Source organism: Camellia sinensis, chromosome 3 (assembly GCF_055761805.1).
Source record: "Camellia sinensis isolate YWXY chromosome 3, ASM5576180v1, whole genome shotgun sequence".
In the NCBI taxonomy this organism is placed as follows: domain Eukaryota; kingdom Viridiplantae; phylum Streptophyta; class Magnoliopsida; order Ericales; family Theaceae; genus Camellia; species Camellia sinensis.
Window position 1 is genome coordinate 178,361,154 of NC_138963.1, and position 22,734 is coordinate 178,383,887.

A 22,734-nucleotide genomic window follows, 5' to 3' on the forward strand; every position below is an offset into this window, starting at 1 on the left:
AGACAGAGACAATTTGAGACACAATATCTGTGGCCCCATATAGGAGGTAAACAATAATAAAAATTAAAAAATCATGTGATTATATAAAATAACTTCTACATATATAGATATACAAACCAATAAGTCCTTGTTTGGAATTCCATGAATAAGAGATGGTTTAATCCATCCTTCTACAAGGAGCCAGCCTCCAAGGTTAACACCTCGGACACGAAAATGGGGATCGGCCTTCCCGCATGCAACATATATCAAACAAGAAGCAAAAATGCTAATTAATAGCTTCCTTGTTGACCATATTATTGTCATTTTTATTTAAAAACCACTCCTAGCTCTTTGTTAATGGAGTGGCAAAAACTAATACAGATGTATGTATGTGTACATATATGTCTTTATAGGATGTGATGCTTTAATTGAGAAGGGTTGTAACGTTCTTGATATCAGTTCATTAAAGATATGAGGATCGTTTGTATTTGTTTTAATTAATTGTGAGAGAAAGATGCTTTGTTTTGCTGCCTATTTTAGGAGTAACCAAACAAGGAATAGTATTGAATTTTTGCCAATTTATATTATTAATTGTGCAATAGAAACGCCAATTTTATGTGCTCTTATTATAATAATAATTATTATTATTTAACATTCATGATAAACTGTTATTATTTATTACTAATTGCTAGGATTGAATTTTGCTTTCACTGAAAAAATAAAATAAAATAAAATAAAAGCATCACAGCTACATTTAACTCTAACAAAAGGCAAATAATCAATGGGACAAGCCCACCATGAAAAAGTCAAATTGACCCATATTACAATCATTTCCCCACCCAAAAAAAATAAAATAATTTAAAGCTTGATATAACCATTGCTGATCATCCATTTCAGACTCCAGTGATTGTTCACATTCTTCAGGGTCCAATAAGCCCACCCAAACGAAGCCCTCCCATACACTTCCAACTGGGCCTTACCAAACCTTTGGTAATCCTTTTTTGCTACCCCACTTACTTTCCACTCAGCAACCCATTCCCCTGCAACTTCAAATCATACAAATATGAAAAAAATGGAAACAAAAAACAAAAGAGATTATTTTGGCATTTTGGGATTGTATACCTATAAAAGTGAGGGGTCCATTCGATGTAGTAACTTGATTCAACTGTGCTGATCGGTTGTTGAAGATAAAATCAATGTTTTGTTGAACACTCATGTTGTTAAAGCTATTGGAGAAGAGATTGTAGTAATGGATATCAATGACCGCCCTCTAAGCTGTTGGCAAATAGGAAAAAGTTCTTGTGGATCAATTGCTCCTGGACGGTTTGACATGATCACATAAGCCGTGGAGGAGTACTTTCGAACAACATTGTAACCAGCACTATAGTACTTGTTCAGGCTATCGAGAGATGCTCCACATGAGAGAGGTTCATTCATCAGCTCAACCGCATAGAGGCTTGGATTATTAGCATACCTATATACTTGTTCAGGCTATTGAGAGATGCTCCAGGTGAGAGGTTCATTCATCAACTCAACCGCATAGAGGCTTGGATTATTAGCATACCTATATGTGTGCAAAACAAAAAATTATAAGAGACCAATTGTTACCATATTGTTCTATGAAAGTCAAGTATGGTCCAAAATGCATGTAATTATGAATGGTTGTACCTGGAGGTCAGAAAATCTATAACATTAACTGTTTGTTGTATGTTTTGATCCGATAGTCCCCATTCTTGAGACCCATCTCTAGAAGAGCTGTGCTCGTAGCCATTTTGTGAATCAGGTGCAGCGTGTAGATCAATAATGACATTAATTCCATCTTTTCTACAAACATAAGACCTCTATGAATCAAAAATATCACTATATATATATATATATATATTAAGGTGTCAATTTGTCCATGGCTAGCCTATCATGCTTAAAAATATGTCTAATTTAATTTTACAATGTCTAGTGTGAAAACAAATAATTTTTTGGACAAGCCAGTATTGAAACACTCAAAATTGATGCTCACCTAAGCCCATTGTGTTTCAAAATTCTCACCATGATTGCAAATGCGTTGCAAATAGGGCAACATGAATTTTTATACAAAGATTCATTTGTTGTGATTTGCAATTTTTTAGTTTTAGATCAATCGGGGGTTAAGAGACATACTGTGCCCAAATGAAAACATTATCCAAGGCTTGCAAGGATCCCCCGACATAAGGTTGTGGAGGGGTTGGATCACTAGCTATCCACCACCCTACAGGAATTCTTACTGCATTTATTCCGTTGCTTGATATGAAATTAAAGTCATCTTCAACAATGAATGTATTCCAATGCTCCTGAGATGTACACAACCCATCAAATTTTCTTGACATATAATTATGATCGTAATTACAGACATCTCTCTAATCAGTTCTTTTTCCTTTTTTAAATACGTTTCTGTTGGCTTTTTGGCTTTTCGAAGGGTATTTTTGTGAATGTGAGCGTGCCAGTAAGGATCAATCAGTCCTTACAGAAATTGTGATTGCCAACCAATTATCAGACGATTGTGTTTTAGTTCTTTTCAGCCTCAATGAAGAGGACTTTTACTAGTGGCTTGACTTAGGAGAAGTTAATAGAAATAATAGTAATATGAAGAACAATTGAAGTATTTCATAAAAATGAACACTTACAATGGTTCGAACTCAGCCTCAGAGAGGTTTACAACAGCAATCTACTTGAATCTACTTGAAGCTACTCCTATGAATTGAAGTGCAGTGCGGGTATTTAAAGTGCAGGTATTTAAAGAACAGGTATTTAAAGACTGGAAATGTAAAAGACTGGAAAAGAAAATATATGAAGTAAATGACTGGTTTGTATGATCTGAGTCCGTCCTTTTTTCTGGGGGCTGCTCTGCTATTTATACTCGTCAGTGATGACCTTCGAACTGCACTTCGAACTGTCGAACCGCTCCTCCATGATCGCTGATCATGCTTCCTTACAAGTAGCTCCATTACGCCATTACTGGCAGTTGAGTTTCCCTCTTGTACTTGAATTTGAATATGAGTAACCGTTGAAGATATGTCATCTTGCATCCCGTCATTGATCTAGTGTTACTCAGATCATGTGAGGACCAATATTTGTTGCCACGTGTACGATCAGGATTAAAGGCTTGAATAACCTCCCTTTATTACCCTTACTCTGCCACGTGTCGAACTGTAACTGGCTTTTACAAAATATGTAGCCAACATTACCCCCCGCACTAATATACCCAATACTTGGTGATATTAGTGGATTACAGTTTTCCCGCGCCTCTAGATCGTGTATGGAGTCCAAATTCTGGAAATACAACCGTCATCCATTTGGTGATTATTTGCATTAACTCGTTGAACATCCCAATACCTTAGTATTCGAACAGGCTATGGCTGCATCAACTTTCCTTACTACTGATCAAGCATATGAAGAGCCTTTGAGTGATGTTATTCCTCCTCGAAAGAATCTCCACGCATTCATTAGCCACCTTTACCCGCCCTTCTCTATTCAGGTAATGGAGGCTTTTGCAGATTATAAACCTTTGGACTACGAACACATTGCCTTCAATCCCTTGGTTTACAAACTTACAGACACAAAGAGTTCTTCCCCTAAGCTCCCTTTATATTTTGACCGAACTACTCTCAAGCCTTTGCTTCGACAAGTTGAAAATATGGACTTAGGAAACTCTTCTTCACAGACCTCTGCATGGGATGAAACTATAACCTCTCCACTCTCTGGGGCTTCTGGCTGGACAAGCTGGTCAACTCCTGAGACTTATGATTTAAGGGAGCGAATCAATCACCATTTTGTTGAGTTCACTGACCCCTTGGAGTTTCCCTCCTACGCTCGAAGCTCAGTGGTCTACCCTTACGTGCCCATTGACCTTCGACGTAGCTTGGAAGAGACTCTGCTTGTGGCTTGGTATACTTCTTCCATGCCTACAAAGATAATGCACCCTGCCCGGCAACCAGAAGAAGCACAAGGGTATACCCCTTCATTCTTAGCCAAGAAGGCGAAGATTTGTTCTTCTGATTGGCTTGATTACATTAATGCCTTTGTTTCTTCTGCTCCCGTGCCATCTCCCATAATAGAGGCATCCACACCCTCTTCTGCACCTTCTGAGATAGAAACATCTACTCCCTCCCCTTTGTCTTCTGAAGCAGAGCCATCTACTCTCTTCCCATCTTCCGAAGCAGGATCATCTTCTCCTTCTCCTTCTCCCATTCTTTCTTGGATAGAGAAACTAAGACTTGCCCTTCCAATGGACAAAGTTTTTCCATCTTACCAACCTCCGTCACCCCCTTCTCCAGCCGAGCGAAAGCAAGCTCAACTTTTGCTCGCGGCTTTCTCCCACCTGCCCTTCAATGTTCTTGAGGATGACATTCCTCTTAAGAACTTTCAATGGGCTTGTGATATCCTGACTAGGGGCCATGTCCTCAACCCTCTTGCCCAGGCAGAGCTTTATTTGTTTTTGGACCAACTCCCAGTGCTCCTCTACTGGCATCAGAATTCTAAGATCACCATCCAAAATCTGGATCAACTTTCATCTCTCCGAATTCATGCCCAGTATGAAGCAGAGAATTTTATCGAAGAGTTCGATGACTTCAGGAATAAAGATTCTGCGTACTGGGATGATTTGGTTATAGATGAATTGGAACAAAAATCGAGGGAAGAGGCTTTCGAAACAAAGGCTGAAGAACTCTATTATGAAGTGAGAGCTCATCAGCTTATGCAGCCAACTTTGGAAGAGATAGAAGAAATAATAAAGAAAGAACAGAAATTTATTGACCATTGCTGGACAAAATTTCATGACCTCGTTATTTATTCTATTCCTTATTTTTATGAACTTGAATTTGTACCCAGATAGGGTCACTTAATGTAATCGTCTTGGCTTTAATATAAACAAAGTCTTTCTGTACTTAACACTGTTTGACTCTGTTTCCTTTTATCTTTAACAGCTAACTCGTAACTTCGAATTTGAACAATCTCATCCTTCGAATCAAATGAAGTACTAAAAGAACCAATCATGTCTTTTTCCAATTCATGGTGTAAAATTGACAATTCTGGCAGTTATTATTTTAGTACTTCGAATGACTTTACTCTTCAACACTAATTGTAACCAATATATGGTCATGGTTGATAAAGCCAATTAATTTTAAACTGATCTCTTTTGGCTTCGAAGGGCAACATATGGCAATTCCTTCTTGCTCATATAGAAACCAATGATTGGTCTTGGATGTTTCGAACAGTGCCCCTCTTCCTTAAAGAGTCCTAGGGTTTGCTTCGAATGTTGTCATTTTGACTGATAACCTTCAAACAGGTCTTTAGATTTTTTGAAGTAGACCAATACTTTGAGCATTCAAGCATTTTTAAGCATGTAGTATGCTCCGAACAGCGTTTCTCATACTCAGAGAATACTAGGTTTTGCTCCGAAGGTTGTTACTTTGATTTATAACCCCTAAACAGACCCATAACCAAGCAATTTAGCACCTTTAAGCATATACTAGGCTTCGAAGCTGACTTATGTATTTCGAAGCCGTTGTTATTTGATTTTTTGACGCCAAGATCTTGTTTTCGAAGCCAAATATTTCATTTCGAAGCTGGCCCCAATCCCCGGAATAAGCTTTTCCCTCCAAAACTATCAATATTGGAAGAAATTTCTCGCATTCGTACTTTTAGTACTTAACGACTTACGGGGTATAATTTCGGACACAAAGGTTTTAAAACCCTCTCGTTTCGTGTTCCGAAATCTCTTGCCTTTTACAAACCCTTCTCTCTACTGGTTCTTCTGATCTTCTTTGCTCTTCTTTTGCTTACTACCAATGGATCCTTCCTCTCTAAAAGTACTTGCTGGCGACCATATCAGTCCTACCATGGCTTTGAAACATTGTATCGATGAAGAAATCAGCAAGCTGACATCTGGTGAGTCAAGTAACATCGATGGTCGTCTTTTCGTTCCTCGCCACAGCAACAAACAGGAGTACGTCCTAGGTCCTATCTTCCGGGAGGTTCCTGCTCAACTCCCAGCTCTGTACCCTCGTTTGGAGGACCATTTCCTTCTTTACGAAGGAAGGCTTGATTGGGGAACTTGGAGGGTAAACCGTCCTCATCGCTGCTGGCCGACATTGAGGACTGACTGGGAGGAATGGTATGACAGAGTGGTGCCTGCGAGAGAAGATGACCTGCAAGAGCTTTATATCCTCGATGCCCTTCGACTTTCCAGGTTCATTATTCCTGAAGACCCCTTTTTGATTCCTGCTGCCTTATGTTTTTGGAATATGGCTTTCAATTTCTTCCAGTTTCGGTGCGGTATGATGGCCCCCACCGTTCTTGATATTTGCCATCTCCTAGGGCTTTCACCCCATGGTTCTCCTTTTACTCCCAACTATCCAGACCTTCCTGTCAAATTTTCTCTCCCAGCCCTAAACTCTTCTTATAGTGACTTCGTAAAGGCTGAAAATAAGAGAGAAGGTCCTGTGCGGGACAGAGAATTCTTCTCCTTCATATTATACTGGTTATGCAAATTCCTCTTTTGCACCTCATCTCAGAGGATTATGCCTGAGTTTGCTCCACTTGCGAAGGCACTCGTCTTGAATAAACATATCGCTCTTGCTCCTTATCTTCTAGGTCATGTCTACAGAACCTGCTCCCAATTTTGCGAAAAACCCCTCGATGCTAACCAAGGAGGTCCCCTCTGGGTGCTCCAACTCTGGCTCTTTGCTTATTTCACTGACCTACATCCCAAGTGTTTAGGATTCCTTGTTCAGGATCCTAGTACTTACGGAGAAAAATATGCTAGGATTGCCCTTTACCCTGCTTCCTTTGCTTATTACTTCTCCTTCTTTTATCAACTTCCTATCTCTCCATTTGCTTCCTTCTTTTGTCCTTTCGAAGCCAATAGAGGGCCAACCTGGCTACAATCTTTTCTGGCTGATAAGGAATGTTCCACTTCTCCCCACAAAGATATGTGGGCCTCTATATTATTACCAAGGGAGCTGTTCATTGGCACTCTGAACCCTCGAGCCTATAAATGCATATCTGAGGTATACTGCCCTTCCCAATTTGCAAGGCAATTTGGGCTCTCTCAAGAGATACCTGTTCCTCTTTGCAGTCTTTCAAATGTCCATCTTACTGCCAGAGATTTGAGAATACCCAAATCCAAGCCAGAGGCAGCAGTACTCAGACTGCTGAAGGAATTGAGTGAATTCCAATTTATCCCCTTTCGCCCCTTTGGCTCAGTCTTAAAAAGATTTAAGAACTGGTGGACAGCCAATATGGAAGTGCGCCTCTCTGCACACCCTCATGACTTGTTGGTGGGGTTGGGATTGCCTTCGAAGGATAAGTCAACAACAGCCCAGAACACTTCTCCCCCTCCTGAAGTTGTCACCACTACTCCTGCCACTTTACCCCTTCCAGCCAGGGTTACTAGAGCTGCTTCGAAGAAGGGTGATTATCTTCAAGTTCTTCTCCTCCCTTTTTATTTCTGAATCTTTTGTTGGTTTCCTTATACTCATGCTTTTGGTGTAGGGTCTCCACAAGAAGAGTCTCCCAAGAGAGCCGAAACTTTAGCTATTCTCAAGAAGAAACAACAACAAAAAACAAAAAGGAGACTAGTCCTTCCTCCTGAAGTACCTGAATCTCTTGAAGAAGAAAGAGAGGTTGAGTCAGAGAAGGAAGTGCCCTTACAAAGAACAAAGAGACAAAAGGTAGCTGTATCTTCATCTGATGTCATTGAAAATCCTGTTAGCGAGGCAACCACCATAATAGCGGAGAAAGAACTTATCTTTGGAGAGTCTGAACCCCGATCTGAAGAAGGGGAGGTTGGAAAAGAATTGGTTGTATCTCTGCCAAGGGAGAAGAGAAAGAAAATGACTGTTCTTGTCACTGACTATATTGAGGACTCTACTCATAAAGCAGCCGCCAAGGCAGTCGAACAAGAACATTCCAAGGCAATCGTTGTATTTGAGAGGGCCAAGAAAAGATGGCAAGAGCAAAGAGAGGAAGCTGCTGCTGCCGATGCAACACAAGGGGAAATGGTAAGAAGGCAGCAGACTGCTGGACATTACTCTCTCCGCAGTTCTCCCATCAATACTAGCGCCTCTGGAACAAGTAATTTCTTTCATACCTCTGCTGTTTTTTACTTTGTCAGCTTGTGGTATTGAAGTTTAACATTGTTCTGTATTTCTTCCTTTTGCAGTGATAACTACTGCACTCACCTTTCCAATGAGACCTTCCTCAATTTCGGTTGAGGTTGACTAAATACAGAATGTCAGGGTTGTTCGAGTCGTACTTCCACTTCCAAAGCCTATATTTGTCATACCTTCTTTAGACTCCAGTATTCCTGCATCTCATTTTCTTGGATTAAAGCCATACCTCCCTTTTTTGGCTCGTAACCTACCTCAGTCTACTTCTCCTTCAAGCCTTGCTCTTTCTCCATCCTTTATAGAAACTCCAACTGCTACTCCATTCCCAATGGCAGTTGATTCTTCCACAGAAGACACTAGTAGCCCTTCAATTCATGGTTCATCACCAATGCCTACTTCCAGTCCCTCTTCTCTTGATTTGCTGGTGGCCAAGCCCATAGAGGCTGCCAAAGATGCTCCATCCGTTTCTCCCATCCCTATGCAGCCCTTTGCGTCTTCCACCACAACACTCTCTATGCCCTTCATGTCAAGGGATGAGGTAGACATTTTTGAAGGAAGACTAGCTAGTCTCTTTGACATACCTTCTACCTCTCCCACCTCCACTGCTGAAGCTGAGCCATTAGCCTTGGCTGACTCCCTATTGGAAATCTTCAAGAGTTCTCCTTCCTCCAGCAACAAGCCTTTTGCACCTTTAGTAGATTTGGACACATGCTTGCAACTGTTGACTTCTTTTTCAAGGATCCCCTTCGAGGCTCTACAAAGGCCCATCATCAGGAATGGGTTCCTTCAATGCTGTAACATTGCTGAGCAGTCTGCCATGAGTGTCTCAAGTCATCTATCTTAGGCTGCAGCTACTATTGATTTTTATCTCAATATTTGTCATGCTGCTAAAACTGCGGATGAGAAGCTGGCTAAGGACCAGAGTTTTGTTTCTCAAGTGCATACTGAAGTATCGACTCTGAAAGAACAACACTCTTCTGCCTCCCACTTTCGAGTCCAACTTCTGGAGAAAAAAGCTCAGCTTGAAGAAGAGTTAGCCGCAGTAAACCAAGCCTTGGTTCGAACTGATAAGAAACTGCACATCACCAATCAAGGGCTGGCTAATCGAAAAGAAGACATGGCTGTGGCTATCCAATTATTTCCTTCCCTTAGCAATAGGAAAGCTATTGTAGAAAAACAACTAAAGCATTGTAATGATTTTTGGGCCAATTTGTGGCACAATGTACTTGATTCTTTATGAAAGCACAATATTTTGTATATCATTTGAGCAAGCTTGTGTTTTTGCATATGATGCTTGCATATGATGTTTACTCTATCCCTCGTGTTTCCCAAATGATTGGAAAATAAGGTTTTAAATATCTGCCATTAATCTTTTTGGGATGTACATAACCATTCAAATTTCTTAAATGGTATGCTCCAAAAGGCAGAACCCTATGAATTTGATATGGTCCTTCCCAGTTAGGTGACCATTTGCCAAACTTATGGCTTTTAATCCCAATTGGGAGTATTGTCTTCCATACCAAATCACCTTCATCAAAGCCAATGTGTTTGACTTTCTTATTATAATTCTTGGCTGCTTTCTTCTTTTGGAAAAGAATGCTATTTAATGCCAAAATTCTGGCTTCATCTATGCCTTCTATTTCTAAGCACATACTTTGATGGTATTGTTCAGGATTCAATTGATCTTGACATCTTACTCTCAAAGATTTAACATTAATCTCTACTGGTAAGACTGCATCATGTTCATACACCAAGGCGTAGGGAGTGACTCCTGTGCTTGACCTCGGTGAGGTTCTATATGCCCACAAAACATCCAATAATAAGTTATGCCAATCCCTGGGATTGTCATCCACAACCTTCTGTATTCCTTTTTTCAAGGACTTATTGGATGACTCAGCTTGACCATTAGCTTGTGCATAATAGGGTGTGGAATTAACAAGGCTAATTCCAAATTCTGCCACAAAAGCCTTCACCATCTTCCCATCAAACATAGTTCCATTATCAACTGTTATGGTTTGCGGGATGCCAAATCTATGGATCAAATCTTTAATAAAACCAATAACCTCTGTTTGGTCTATAGCCTTGTATGGCTTAGCTTCGACCCATTTAGTGAAGTAGTCAGTGGCCACTAAAATGAAACAATGATGCTTCGAAGAAGGTGGGTGTATTTTTCCCATCATATCCATGGCCCACCCTCTGAATGGCCAAGGCTTCACTACTGCATGTAGGTCAGTTATGGGCACGTGCCTTATTGTGCCATGCTTTTGACATGCCTGACATCCCTTTGCATATTCTATGCAGTCTTTAAGGATGGTTGGCCAATAATAGGAATGCCTTCGAAGCAACCATCTCATTTTTACACCAGGTTGATGAGCACCACAGATGCCTTCATGAACCTCAGCCATGGCTGTTAATGCTTCTTTCGGGCCTAGACATTCTAACAATAAGCCATCTCCCCCCCTTTTGTAGAGAGCATTACCATATATCATATATTGCATAGACTGCAACTTAACTTTTCTACTGGCCTTCGAAGATGGACCAGCCAAGTACTGCATTATTGGATGCCTCCAATCTTGTTCTTGTAAGTCATTATGATTGACTTCCAAGATCACATTCCTTTTATTCAAAGGTTGTATTAATCTCTGATATGTTGTTTGGCTTATGTCCCTTTGGGTATTATCCCTTCTCTTGAAGTTCGAAGCCTTTTGAGCCACATCATTGGCTCTATTGTTCAAGAATCTTGGAACATGGGTTACATTTGCTATTTGAAACTGAGAAAGCAAATGTAATGCAACAACATAATATGGCAGGATACTTATGCTTTGACACTTGAAAATTCCTTTCACTTGGTTAACCACCAATTGAGAATCTCCAAATATGTCAACTGCATGTACTTGTAATCCAATAAGAATCTCTAGTCCCACAATTAAGGCTTCATATTCAGCCTGGTTATTGGAACAGGTAGCTTCATCCACTCTAAAACCATGGGTAGTTTCTGTCCCCTGTGGAGACTTGATTACAATACCAATTCCAATTAACCCATTTGCTTTCGACCCATCGAACCACATTTGCCATGGCTCAACACTGGCCATACCAAGTTCCATTATCTCCTGGCTCTCTGTTTGAGATGGATGATCTGCCAAAAAATTGGCTAAAACCTGCCCTTTTACTGCCCTTTGAGGGACATATTCTAGATGAAATTCTGATAAGGCAAGCATCCATTTGCCAATTCTTCCCCTCAACATTGGTCTAGATAACATATATTTAACCAAATCCGTGGTTGCAATTACCAAGACAGTTGTAGGTAAAAGATAGTATCTCAATTTTATTGCAGCAAAATACAAAGCAAGGTACAACTTTTCAACAGCTGAGTATTTACATTCACAAGAATTTAAAAACCTACTAAGGTAATAAACAGCTTGCTCCTTGCCTTCTTCATTGTCTTGGGCCAAGAAAGCTCCCAATGAATCTTCTGCTGCAGCTATGTACAACTTCAAGGGGTTGTTACCCTTTGGTGGCATCAGCACTGGAGGGTTGGCCAAGTAGGCCTTGATACCTTCGAAAGCAATTTGATGCTCTGCTGTCCACATAAATTCCTCTTTATCTTTCAGCCTTAACAAGGAAGAAAATACTTTAGTTTTCCCTGCAGTGTTAGAAATGAACCTTCGAAGAAAGTTAACCTGCCCAAGGAACCTTTGTAATTCTTTCTTACTTGATGGGGGTTTGGCTTCAATGATTGCTTTGGCTTTATTCTGATCAATCTGTATTCCTTTCTTGTGAACAACATAGCCCAAGAAATTTCCAGATGATACACCAAAAGCACATTTAAGAGGATTGAGCTTTAACTTGAACTTCCTCATCCTTTCAAAAGCTGCTTCTAAGTGAAACAGGTGCTCCTCCATGGATTGGGACTTAACCACAATGTCATCAATATAACATTCCAAATATCCTCCAATAAGATCATGAAAGATAGTGTTCATGGCTCTTTGATATGTAGCTCCAGCATTCTTTAGACCAAATGGCATCTTAACCCATTCAAAGGTGCCAATATTCCCAGGACATCTGAATGCTGTCTTGTGGATATCTTCCTCTGCAATGCAGATTTGGTTATAGCCGGAATGCCCATCCATCATTGACAAGACATGGTGACCTGCTGAACTGTCCACCAGCAAGTCCACTATGGGCATAGGGTACTCATCTTTGGGAGTTGCCAGATTTAAATTTCTGAAATCAATACATATCCTCATTTTTCCAGTCTTCTTGACTACAGGCACAATATTAGATAGCCACTCGACATACCTGGCTGTTCTAATAAAACCTGCCTTGAGGAGTCTAAGGATCTCTTCCTTGACCTTCTGAATTACTTCTGGACTCATCCTCCTTGATTTCTGCTTGTAAGGCTTGAAATTAGGCTTCATGGGGAGCCTATGTTCCACTAATGACCTATCCAATCCTGGTAGTTCATTATAAGACCATGCAAAGCAATCTTTGTATTTCTTCAGAACAACCAATAGCTGGTTTCTGTCCAGAGCATTCAAACAAGCACTTATATAGGTGGGCTGTTGTACAGAACCTTCCCCTAGATTTACTTCTTCTAAAGGATCTTGTGCATGAGAACTCCCTCTTGTTTCTTCTACCTTTGAAGTGATCTTCAAGCTTGGTTCTGCCCCCAGATTCTTCAATTCAATGTCTCTGTCCTCCTCCTCATAGACAAAATCTGTCCACAAGGCTTCCTCTTCCTGTATCTCCTGGACTTTTGTTTCAATGTCCAAGGCACAGTACTTACCAAGAGTCAAGACTCTAGCCTGTTGCTGCTGCTGTTTGCAGCCAATTATCATGGCCTCTCTCTCTTGCTCCTGAACTTTCTGGACTATTGCTTTTATGTCCAATGCTGAAAATTTAATCAAAGCCAAGGACTTGGCTTCTTGTGGTTCCTCTCTTTGCCTATAACCAGGCATCATTGTCATCTCTAAGGACAACCTCTTCATCAGCACTTTTTTGGACTAAGTGCTTCAGGTGCGTCACCTCCTTATCAACCGTCACTTCGGCTGAGCTGTCATCTTTCATCAGTATACTGAGAGGTGTCACTCCCTCAATATACAATTTAGCCTCTGCAAAGTCTGCACAGGCTATGAAGGGTTGAGGATCTGCATCGATTTCCTCTGTCTCTCCATTGCCTAAAGCCATCATGATTTTCTGATGTAAAGAAGAAGGCACACATTTGTTAGTGTGGATCCAATCCCTTCCAAGCAAAGCATTGTATTTAGCATTACTGTCGATTACGAAGAATGCGGTCATACAATCCCTGGTTCCCACACTTAAATTAATGGGTAGAATCCCCTGAGCCATTTGCTTATCTCCAGCAAAACCAGCAATGGTTGTGCTGGTTGGTATCAACCTGGGATTCTTTTTCCCTAGTTTCTTCAAAGAAGATTTCGGGAGTAGGTTTACTGCTGCCCCATTGTCTATCAGGACTCGGTTCAGCTGTATCCCATCAAAGAAAGCCTTGATGTACAATGGCCTGACGTGCTGCGTCATCGAATCTGAGGGGTACTCGAATGGATACGATAGATTGATGCTTACTACTTCCTCACTTTCATATTCATCTTCCATCGGGGTAACCATTTCGAAGTTATCTTGCACCATGCTTGCTTGCGAGTCTTCACTAGAGATCTGAACTAGATCAGCTTCCTGCCCCTCTTGATTTTCATCTCCAGCTTGGAATTCCTGTGGTAGTATGTGTACCATGTTCACTGATACTGGGGGAAACGAGCCAAACTGGATGGCTGGCTGTACTTGTTCACCCTCTTGGTTACTATGGTTGACTCCCTCAGAAACATCCTGCATGATACATTATGGTATTTCATTGCTAACTGATCCCTTCGAAGGATCTTTCTCAACTGGCTCTTCAGTCAGAAACGTTTGCTCAGCTATGAAGGCTTCGAACATCTCTTCTTCCACGACCTCTTTCTTCTGGCTTATGCTAATCTCTTCTTCGGTCTCGCTATCTGTCTCCATCAAAGCTTTCTCCAACCCTACCAAACTAGCCTTCTCTCTGGTTTTCAGTTCAGAATGAACTTTGGCCAACTGTTCTCGGCTGCAGACCACTTTGCTCTGTGGAACTGGCTTTGGAGCATGGTCTGACTTTGGGTTCTTCCTTCCTTCCGTTTTGACTGGTGAAGAATTTTCTCCACTTTCCTTCAGATCTTTCTGATACTGGGTGTACCTGCGCTGAATTTTTCTTCTCTGTGATCTTGAGTTGACTGGGACCATATCTGGTTCCCTTGTCTTTGGGTGTTTAAGCAGCACCCAATTATTTGGAGCCACCATAGGAGGCCTGATCATCCTGCCTTGGTTTACAACATCTCCTCGAACAGGCAATTCTCTAGGTTTGTTTTGCATTACAAACCAGTCTGGGACTCCAGGTACCCATGAACTTGCTGATTCAGATGCTGAACTGCCCTTTTCCACCTTCGAAGCCATCTTCGAAACTGGCCGTAAAGGTAAGTGCTTGGTTTTGTCCTCATGTTTTGAATCTGATTCAGACCTTCGATAAGGGTGACCATTTTCTGTCCTGCGTAAAACTGGTCTAGGGGGCCAATCTCTGGCTTTGATTCCATGAACCGAACCTCTCTCCAGTTTTCTTTCAGAATGGCTACTCTCCATTCTATAATAGTTATGTGGCCTGGATTCATGCAAGAGCTTCTTGCCTTTGTCATGCATTCTGTTCACCACAGGCTCAACCACTGGTGGTCTCTGCCTATCACTAGCCGGATACGGCCTTTTGTTGTAAGCATTGGTTGACTTAGGACGTCTCTGAACGTCCCTGTAGTATTGCTTCCCATCAGTTGGGAGCCCCTTCAACCACTTGTAACTGAGTCTGCACCTGGGGCACATTCTCTGCATTACCGCTGCTTCTAAAGAATCACCATCCAGTGATTCTTCATCAGAATGTTCCTTCTGGTGTGAGAAACCTTGTTCAATAACTGGTAGGCTTCTAGCATTCTTCTTGATGTTGGTTTGATTAGCAACATGCATCTGCACATTGACTTCCTCCAATTCTGTCAAGGACAAGTTCTGAAAGTCTGATGTAATGACATTGGCTGCTGCCTCTCCAACTTCTGGAAAGGGATCACTGTCAATTCCCATGGCTTTTTCTGTTTTAGCTGAGAACTTCAAACTTCCTTTTCGAATCTGTTCTTGGATCCTGTCTCGAAAAACAATGCAGTTTTTAGTCGAGTGAGTCCAAGAATTATGCCATTTACAGTATACTTTTCCTTTTAGTTCATCTGGAGATGGTAGTTTTACTCCTTTAGGTAACTTAAGGAAATTAGCCGCGAGCAAATGATCAAAGATGTCATCTGCTTTTGTTAAATCGAAAGAGTATTTTCTATGAAAGTCTTTCTTTTTAAACTGTTGGTCTATAGTTGTATCCTTATGAATTAATGCTTCACAAATTACAGGTTCTTTGCCTACAATCTCTGCTGCATCTATTTCATAATTAGGATCTCTATAATATGTCTTATATGATGCATTATTTCGATCTTGTTCCTCTTCTAATAATGCTTCATATCGAGACACCTTATAGGTTAATTCGACCAAATCTCTGAATTCAGTTGAATTAAACTTCTTTCGAAGCCTGAATTCTAAACCATTTTGAGCCAATCTGACGAATTCTGGTTCTGGCAGGATGACTCTACATTTATTTCGAGCCCTTTTAAATCTGGCAATAAACTGAGTAGCCTTTTCTTCAGGCCTTTGACTCAATCTAGCCAAATCTGCCATAGATACTTCTGGCTCTGATTGGAAGAATTGGGCATGAAATGCCTCTTCCATTTGTTGCCAATTTTGAATGGAGCCAGGTGTAAGGTTGATGTACCATACGAATGCTCCCCCCGTTAGGGAATTTGGAAATAATCTCAGTTTCATATAGTCATGGTTAGTAAATTCACCGCATTGAGCGGCAAACCTAGCAATATGTTCTATCGTTGATTGATTTCCAGTCCCATAAAAAAGGGTAAAATCTGGTATCCTGAATCCCCTTGGGTATTCATGTACCCTATCTACCCATTCTGGGTATGGTTTTCTGTATATAGGAGTCTGGACCCCCCGAGCCATTGGTCCACATATCTCCCTAACAATATCAGCAATCTGGTCTCTAGGGACCATATTTTGTGCCTGCTGAACCACTACTGGAGGGGCAAACACAGGATTTGGTGGACAAACTTGTGCTTGTGGTCCTCTTGGTCCATAAGGTGGTAAATTTGGGGCTGGTTGTCCTTGCGGTGCAGGTTGCTGTTGAGGGTGTGGGTAACCCCTTTGAGCCTGACCTGCGAAAGGACCTGCAAAAGGTGCTGGAACAGGTGTCGTGTCTCTGCCATTTGTAGGAAAACCCTCCAACCCCCCGGGTGTAAATTCGAATAAGGGATTAGTGTACCCCCTTGTGCCAGGCATAGCTTCGAACATGGGATTTGTAACCATTCTTATGCCAGTTTCTTGTACTTGGCCAGATCCACCAACCTGTGTGGCTTCATTATTAAGTACTGAGGCATTTTGGCCTGCTATAGGCCTTGAAATGGGTTCATACCAAGACTGAGGTGATGGTCTTTCAAAGTTTTGGGTACTAGTTTGACCATTAGAATGTCCATTAACTTGCATAGGCTGTTTTTCTCTAGCCAATCTTTGTTGGGGGACATTTACAACTTCCTCCGTGTGTCTTGTGTTTGTTGGTTGGTGGGTATTCATTCGATCCAAAAAGGATGTTGCCCACCTTTCCATTGTGTTCATTAATTGTTGTCCCATGGCATTTACTAAACCATCCCATGGATTTGTTGGTTGAATAAATGGCACAGTGGACGGTCCAATTCCTTGGTTTTGTCCAATAATATGAACATATGGTTCTTGTCCAGAAGTACTGGTCTGTTCGACCATAGGTTCTGACAATACAGGAGTTTCCACAGGATGTGTTACCACATTATCCTCTGGATTTGGTATTTCTACCTCTCCTTCCACGCCTTCTTCCAAGCGTTCATTTTCTCCTTGTCGTCTTCTTCTAGCCATTTTTAATTAAGTCCCACTGGGCGTGCCAAAAATATATGTTGGCTTTTTGGCTTTTCGAAGGGTATTTTTGTGAATGTGAGCGTGCTAGTAAGGATCAATCAGTCCTTACAGAAATTGTGATTGCCAACCAATTATCAGACGATTGTGTTTTAGTTCTTTTCAGCCTCAATGAAGAGGACTTTTACTGGTGGCTTGACTTAGGAGAAGTTAATAGAAATAATAGTAATATGAAGAACAATTGAAGTATTTCATAAAAATGAACACTTACAATGGTTCGAACTCAGCCTCAGAGAGGTTTACAACAGCAATCTACTTGAATCTACTTGAAGCTACTCCTATGAATTGAAGTGCAGTGCGGGTATTTAAAGTGCAGGTATTTAAAGAACAGGTATTTAAAGACTGGAAATGTAAAAGACTGGAAAAGAAAATATATGAAGTAAATGACTGGTTTGTATGATCTGAGTCCGTCCTTTTTTCTAGGGGCTGCTCTGCTATTTATACTCGTCAGTGATGACCTTCGAACTACACTTCGAACTGTCGAACCGCTCCTCCATGATCGCTGATCATGCTTCCTTACAAGTAGCTCCATTACGCCATTACTGGCAGTTGAGTTTCCCTCTTGTACTTGAATTTGAATATGAGTAACCGTTGAAGATATGTCATCTTGCATCCCGTCATTGATCTAGTGTTACTCAGATCATGTGAGGACCAATATTTGTTGCCACGTGTACGATCAGGATTAAAGGCTTGAATAACCTCCCTTTATTACCCTTACTCTGCCACGTGTCGAACTGTAACTGGCTTTTACAAAATATGTAGCCAACAGTTTCCTTCAAGTAATAAACCACTTTTTAGTGGCATTTTTACCCTGCCTCAATAACAAAATAATTATTTAATTAAATGAATGAGGTGCTACTTACTGTCATAACTTGTGGCGCATTCACTGGGCCATAACCATTTGTCAATTGAAATTCACCATGTAGCCCCCCAGTGTTTGTAATGATGAAAACAGATTGATCATCATTTCCCAACTACCATCTCCTTTTGAATCAGCTATCACAAGATTCTCTGTCATTACCTACAAATTCTTTTTGAGAAAGTCAATAAGTAACAATTTTTTTTTGTAGATAATGAGATTTATGTGGCTATGTGTTTGAAATTGTCATTGTAGTCCTTTGTAATTTATCAATGTTAAAATAAAACTGTGTCATTATTCTTACATTTTTAACATTTTTTTTACCTCTCCTGAACTCTTAGACAGACTGGCAATTTTTTTAGAAAAATGCTTCAAAGCTCAAAATTTCTGAGGCTTGAGTGGCTCGAAATCAAAACGATGTCGTTTTGATTTTTTTTTTCCCTCTCTTTTATCTGTGAAACAGAGGGAGGGAGGGAGGGAAAGAGGGAGGAGGGAGGGAGAGAGAGAGAGAGAGAGAGAGAAGAGAGAGGAAGAAAGAAGAGGGAGGGGGAGCCGATTTTCTCACGTCGCCGTCGCCTCTTTCTCTTCCATCATTGCTACACTATCGCCGCTACACCACCTCCATCGCCGCCCTCTCTCTTCTCCTCTTCTCTTTTTCTATATATATATATATATATGTGTGTGTGTGTGTGTGTGTGTTTCATGGATGGGTATGGAATTCAGAGAAATCAAGTTCTTGTTCTTGTTGGGTTTGTGAGATGGAGTGAGAGCGTTGAGTAGCAAGCTCTGCTGAGAGAAGGCTATGGACATTTTGCTATGCTATGCCGATTGTCTAATACTATACAACTTCCTACTAGTATGTGTCATAAATTAGTATGTTCTTTCTCTTTTGAGTTTTGTTACCTCTGTGCTCTTGCTCAAAGAGGGGGTGGATGACCCAATCTATGTGGAATTTTTTTTTATTTTTAATAATTTTATGTTCCTTATATATAGGCATGAATGGATAAGTATATATAGGTATAAATGTGTGTGTGTGTTTTTCATGGATTTGGCTTTTGATTTTCCAGATTTGTATATGTGTGTGTGTGTGTGTGTGTGTGTGTGTGTGTGTGTGTGTGTGTTTCACGAATTTGTGGGTTTGATTTGTATTGGTTTTGATTTTTGATTTTTGAGTTTGAATCTCTCTGCTCTATTTCTTTTCTCTCCTCTCCTCTTCTCTTCTTCTGCTTCTTCTTCGAGTTATGGAAAGGAAGAAGAAAAGAAAAGAAAAGAAAAAAAAAAGGCAAAATGATGTCATTTTGTGATTTCGGGCCACTCGAGCCTCTAATTTTTCAAGCTACCTAGCGGGTTGTTTTTTGAAGTCATCACAATCCATTGCCCTCGCTATTTTATGAAGTTTCGCCTTCTAAGGTATGTTTAGATAATTTGTGACTAAACCAACAAAACAAAGTGCAAAAAACTATTTTTTTTCCATTTCTGATTGGGTTAGGATAACGAAAAGGAGGATGGAGGCTATTTAGGTGGTTAGGATTTCGACAAAGGAGGATGGGGGTTGTTTGGGCCTGTGAACCATCATGGGTTCTGTTTCGATAATCTGAACCTTTGATTTTGTTGATCACTTCATATATTTCATCTACAAAAAAAATTACGTTGATTTGATAATTGTAACTTGTTCACTTTATCGTGTTTTTCATTAAAAAAATGGACAATGATTGTATTTTTAAAAAATAAATCATACATTTTTTATGACAAAAATAATAAATTGAACAAGTTTTAATTATCAGAACAATCTAATTTTTTTATGGATGAAATATACAAGGTGCTCGACAAAATGAACTATTCGGATCATCGAAACAGGATCCGTGACCCACAGACCCAAACATTCCCCTCCAATTTAGATTTTGGATTTAAGAGAATCCTCCTCTTAATGAAAATAATATATATTTATATTTATCAAAATGATTCTTTTTTTTTTTTTCAACGATTCTATTAACGTGTGTTCTTAAACACGTGTTAAAAAAATCAGTGGTGCTACATGCACCAATTGGTATACCAATTAGTGTATTAACATATGCTTGAATATTGTTACTTCAAAACTATGGACTCACCCATTCTACAAATTATAAAGATTCAAAACTTCTAAAATTATATCGCATCACTAATTAGTATACCAATTGGTGCATATAACTTTATTCTAAAAAAATTAAAAAATTTATACATTTTATATAAAAATATGTATAATAAAAATTGTATGAATATTTTAAGTCACATAACTTTTAGTTATGTTCTCTAAAAAAAAAATTAAAAAATTAAAAAAAAACAAAAATATTTTTATATCACATTACTAATTAGTATACCAATTGGTGTATATAACTTTACTCTAAAAAAATTAAAATATTTATACATTTTATATAAAAATATATATAATAAAAATTGTATGAATATTTTAAGTCACATAACTTTTAGTTATGTTCTCTAAAACAAAACACGAAAAAAAAAAAAAAAAAACACAAACAAACAAACAAACAAACTTTTAATTATAAAATTTTTGTTGTCATGTTAGTTTGGTAAGATTTTTGGTAAAAAGAGTAATCTTAGAGATTTTAAATATTTTATTAATATTTTTACTAAATATTTCATATGGACGTAAGACTCACATGGTGTGAGTCTCGTACTCATGTAAAACATTTAGTAAAAATATTAATAAAATATTTTAGTCCTTAACATTTTACTTTTGAAAAAGCTATAAACACATAAATCTTTTTATAGAATTATTCATAGATGAGACATTCGACTCTTTTGTCTCTCATATGTGAACAATTCTATGAAATTTTTTTATGTTTATAGCACAACTCTTACTTTTAAAAATACACTGACTTATTTAGGGATGATTTGAGATATTCTAAATAAGTGTACTTTTTAACTTTTTATAATTAAAAAAAATATGTAAAAAAATAGAGAGAAAATGTTGATTGATGTGACCCAAATAAATATATTGTATATAAAAAAAAGTGCACATTTTTGTTCTTCCCAAGCAAGCACTTAGTTTTATTTTTATTTTTTATCTTTATTTTTTTGAAAAGTACAGAGGAAAGAAAATTCCTTTCAAACGCCACTAACTTCATGAATTTTCATTTGACGCATACATTGAATGAGACCCATTACTGTATTGCGGAAGTTGCCGAATCTGATTCTTATCTGGTTGCCCCATTGTTGCTGACAACCAATAACATAGGCTTTAACTTTATGCTTTTCTGTAATTCCATAGAATTATCTTGTTTGAAGTGGGTGCATATAGTTAATTATCATTTTGATCAAATTATAATTTGAATTTACTCTGAATTTTAAAAAATGTATGCAAAGTTTAAATTATTGAAGAAATAAAGGGAAACCTGTAAGAAGAAGCCATCAGGAGCTTTTATCCGAACACGGTTCAAATCATCAGAATTTTTGACAATCTCAAATGTTTCGGATCCACCTGAAGTGTCTGCAACAATAGGTACCATGTCGATCCCATTTCCACCACTATCTACTCCCACAAATTGTTTGTTGAACACCCTCAACAACTTCACCACAACAATGACAAAAAACAGAGAAATTAAAGTAATTTTATAAAATTTAATTCAGACCCATCAAAGAAAACACAAAGTCATCTGTGTTTTTCGACCAAAAAAAAAAATTTACTTTGAATGTTTCCCAACTAGAAGCAACAGTCCTGTTGGCAACTATGATTGAACCGCCCCCTGTTTCGGCGCAAAGGTATTTTCCAGCCGTCACTGATTTAAACTGCAGCCCAGACCCATCCTAATCATCAAAATTCAAACAAGATTGAGCCGTTAGAAGATGTAAAATCAAAACCAAGAAATTTTGGATGTTGTCGTTTGTGTACAAACCAAGAAATCTTTGTTTGGGATGCCATTGAAGAGAGATGGTTTGATCCATCCTTCTGTGACCAACCAACCTCCAAGATTAACGGCTCGAATTTTGAAATTGGGAGTAAGCCTCCCATGAGAAAGAGAGAGCATAGAACTGACGAAGATACAAAAGCATAGGAGTGGGTGTCTTCGTGTTGCATGTGCTGTTGCCATTTTGATCCTTCTCCAACTTCTAGTGCTATTCTCTCTCTTTTCTTTTTTTTTGTTTTTTTCTATGGGTTTGACTCTCACATTCCTTGCACAGGCGCACACACATACATCTATACATACGAAAAATTATTTCATTGTCCATGAGTATCACGGTGTCATATCCTTGATTAATTATAAATCATTATGTCTCTTAACATTCGTCAATCACTCACTACAAAATTATAAATTCTACCTTCTTCACAATCAAAACGCACTTGAAATATCACTACAACAAAAACATACTTTAGTGGCACTACACTAGTGGCATATTTTTAGAAAATGTCATAAAAAATGATATTTAGTGGCACGTTTTTGAAAAATGCCACAAAACGATAAACATAAAAGGCTCTAGTGACATTTCAATGAATAAGTGTCACAAAACTACAACAAAAACATACTTTAGTGGCACTACACTAGTGGCATATTTTTAGAAAATGCCACAAAAATGATATTTAGTGGCACGTTTTTGAAAAATGCCACAAAACGATAAACATAAAAGGCTCTAATGACATTT

The 22,734-nt window shown here is 39.1% G+C and overlaps 1 pseudogene across 1 annotated transcript; it reads right to left on the bottom strand.

Moving 5' to 3' along the window:
* Positions 1-668: 668 nt before the first annotated feature.
* LOC114278135 (putative glucan 1,3-beta-glucosidase A) lies at positions 669-22,323 on the bottom strand (annotated as a pseudogene). Its single transcript, XR_014364814.1, has 8 exons — positions 21,990-22,323; positions 21,781-21,900; positions 21,489-21,662; positions 18,101-18,258; positions 2,134-2,303; positions 1,648-1,803; positions 1,102-1,453; positions 669-1,019 (listed from the first exon to the last, which is right to left on the bottom strand). The product of XR_014364814.1 is annotated as a putative glucan 1,3-beta-glucosidase A (transcript).
* Between the last annotated feature and the right edge of the window lie 411 nt (positions 22,324-22,734).